The sequence below is a fragment of the Tamandua tetradactyla genome, chromosome 17 (genome assembly GCF_023851605.1).
Source record: "Tamandua tetradactyla isolate mTamTet1 chromosome 17, mTamTet1.pri, whole genome shotgun sequence".
Taxonomy (NCBI): domain Eukaryota; kingdom Metazoa; phylum Chordata; class Mammalia; order Pilosa; family Myrmecophagidae; genus Tamandua; species Tamandua tetradactyla.
Genome location: NC_135343.1, coordinates 70,164,945 through 70,168,455, shown reverse-complemented (window position 1 = coordinate 70,168,455; position 3,511 = coordinate 70,164,945). Strand labels below are relative to the sequence as shown.

The window sequence follows — 3,511 nt, the reverse complement described above, 5'->3', positions numbered from 1 at the left end:
TTCCCCAGTGTTTATACAATCTGTTTGCATCCATATTTTAATTGACATTTATTTCATGATGCAGACCTCTTGGTCTATTTCAATTTGCACAGGTGATTTAGAGCTAATGCTCTGTTAGAAACAAACTTCTGTGCCATGCTTACCATAATTCTGTAGCCAGATGTGGACACACATCTGAAATATTAGTTCAGTCGGATCTCAATATTTGCTCTAGTAAAGGGGAATATTCAAGTTACCTGACAGTCAAAAGGTATTATATGATTACATTACACACCAAGTTCAAAGCATTTCAACCTGATTTATCTTCTAGGTTTTGCTGGATGTCATCTACATTTAAAATAAAAGGGCAGCCAGAGTCCACCAGCTAGCGACCTTTGGAGATGAAGAAGGAAAACGCCTCCCAGGATGCTTCATGAAACAGGAAGGCAGGAGAGAAAGCTGGCAGATGACACCGGTGTTCGCCATGAGCCCTTCCAGACGAGAGAGAAACTATGACTGTGTTTGCCATGTGCCTTCTCACTTGAGAGAGAGATACCCTGAACTTCAACAGCCTTCTTGAACCAAGGAAAGCGCCAGCCTCCCACCTGCATCCATGGACCTCTGGAGTATCCTGGAAATCCTCCCTGTTGAGACACTCTGTGTCAACAGGTGGTGGAAGAATTCCTCAGGAGCATGACTTCCAGTCTGAAAGAGAAGCCCCCTCCTTTTTGTCCAAGATCGCTTCCTCCCCCCACCCCCACCACGCGAGGCTGCTGTGCATGGACCCCGGTGAAGCTGCAGAGCTGCCTTCGGACCCTGATTCCTTAGCTCCCTGGGTCAGAGGAGATCCTGTAATGGAGTGGTTCTCCATCTCACACTAACAAGATGCCTGGTTTCCTCAGGATCGAGGGATCGAAGAATGTCCCGGGTTCCTTTGGGGAACGTCCTTCTCAGGAATGCCATCCGGCACACAGATGCTCACAATAAGATTCAGGAGAAATCAGATACGTGGAAAATAAGAGAGCTGGAGAAACAGATGGAAGATGCTTACCAGGGGACCGAAAGGAAAATGTTACTCAGCAGTTCAAGTCGGACATGTAGTGATGGTTTTGATGAAGAAAGTCAAAGAAATTATTGGAGACGAAAGCATGAAATTTCTGGGACACTGGAAGATGATTTTCTTAAGGCTAAATCCTGGACTAAGAAGCTATATGATTATGAAGCTAACATGCCAGTTAGGTGGGGTCACAGTGGTTATAAAGGGTTATTCCCTGAAGAATTTGAAATAGATGGTAGTGATCAGCAAGATATTATCAATGAAAGAAAAATATCTCCCCAGATAAAATCATTTACCCATGAATCCCACAAACACAAGAAGTCAAAAAATCCCCCCCTCAGACACAAAATAAAGCAGAAAAAGAGTCACACTAAAACAGAAGAGTGAAAAGGAAGCCACAGATATAACAGCAGATTCCTCAAGTGAGTCCTCAGAGGAAACCGGAGATCTAGTACCAAGAAAAGGAAACAACTATAAACATGCAAGAAAAAATCCAGGAAAAAGTCTCTCAAAAAATCGAGCGCATTTTTAGAGGCAGAGAGTGGCACATCTCAGTCATATGATTCAGCATCCAGCAGTGCTGAGGAAAGAGACACTAAGAAAACCAAAAGGAAAAAGAGAGAAAAAAGTTGATATGCCTGTAGTTAATAATGAAATACAGGAGAGGACAAATAAACGTACAAATTGGAAAGTGGTTACAGATGAAAGGTCTGCTGAGAATTCAGAGCATGACGAAATGCGAAGAAAGGTCCATTCTTCAGTTTTCCACGTTACAGTGTGTCTTTAGCCCTTACACCTTGGGGTTTTGCCAGTGACTCCCATTCAGCACAGGGGCTGTAGAACTGTCAGGTGCCAACTATAAGAATCTGACAGACTTCTGTTTTGGCCTGTTAAACTTGATTCTCTTTTATTGTTAATAGGGAATCTGGTGTTTTGTTATGGAGGTTTCTTGAAGAGATTATTTTTTGCAATTACTCACATTTAGTGTAGAATACAAGCTCAGGAAATTAAAGGACCCATAAAGCTAAATTCAAGAATGACCTGGGCACACCTATTGGAATGTTCACTTTGGGGAAAGCAAGGGCTGGGTCGAGGGGTAGATTGGAGCCAGTGCTGTACAGAATGGCATGACAAGGGGACATTGTTTTGCTCTCTGTCTTACTTGTATAGCAGATGTCACAACTTTTGCTTCCAGCCTTGATGCTTTGATCCTTCTGTATTTTGACACCACAGGTGTGGTCCAATTTACTTGAAAGAGAAATGGGCATAAGAACAAGCTTCTTTCTTCAAGATATCATCCATAGACAGCTGTTAGAAAACAGGGGCTTCTCAAGTTTCCCTGCCGGACAGGATCCATAGAGCTACATGCAATACACCCTAAATATGGTAATTGGTTAGTAAATGACAGGTTTATAACTTCATTGCTGGATATTACCTAAATGGACTTATGTTTGTGATTATTTTTTCAGTTATCTTTGATAATCCTCACCCAAAGGGGGAAGAATTAGGAGTTAGCCCATGCTGTCTATTTGTGCTCTGAACAGGATTCAGGGCAAGTGCCATTTGAATATCCGTTCTGTGTCCATTTCTAAATCTATAAATGAACTTTTTCCCTGAAACTAAGATGAATCAATTCCAAAATGAAACAGGTTTCTCAGGGATATCCACACTTCTTTCCAGTCTGCCTCTGGAGTAAAGCACCAAGCAGAGACCACATTATTTACCTTTGTGATTCTATGATCCCTAATATGCTAACTGTTAAGAAACTAAAATATCACTGATGGAGGCAAGAAGAACACAAGTGAGATTTTTTTCATTATGGAAGAAAAGATCAAGTGTTATACTGTTACTGTGTTTTCCTGGTGTCACTTTGTGGGTGGAGTAAAAAGCTGAAAACTCATACTTTTGAATTGGTCTTAGTTCTGCCACTAATTGATCATGAGGTCCAGAGCAGTTGAGTTAGCAAGTCTCGGCCTCAGTTTCTCCATGTGTAGTACAGAAATAGGGCGCAACAGTATACAACATTAACAGTAGGATACAATTCCAATGACATTCCAGGAGGTGGTAATATTTTGTGGTTTTCACTAAACCACTAGATTTGTTCACTTTACAAGACAGATTCCTTCAAGTGTTTAGTCTTAAAATAACAAAAAAAATTAAATAAAATTTAAAAAACAAAAAGGCAGACACTGAGGACAGACTGGAAGAAGACGTGACAGTGGAGAGTAGTGACACTAAGATAATAAAGGATTTTAAACAGGCCTGTGCCAGTTGAGGCTTTGGTGGTGGTGGTGGTTGTACCGAAAGGGTTTCTTTGATTTAGAGTCAAGCTGTAAGGCACTAAGAACAGTCTGCACATAACAGTGGTCACAAAAAAGAATAAAAAGAGAAGATAGGGAATTTCTCCATAAATGCAAATTCCTAACCCAATAAAATAAAACTGAAGTTGAAGGAAAATTCAAGAATAAGACTTTG

At 40.9% G+C, this 3,511-nt stretch overlaps 1 pseudogene; it reads left to right on the top strand.

Moving 5' to 3' along the window:
• Positions 1-898: 898 nt before the first annotated feature.
• LOC143661232 (uncharacterized protein NKAPD1 pseudogene) lies at positions 899-1,823 on the top strand (annotated as a pseudogene).
• Positions 1,824-3,511: the final 1,688 nt, after the last annotated feature.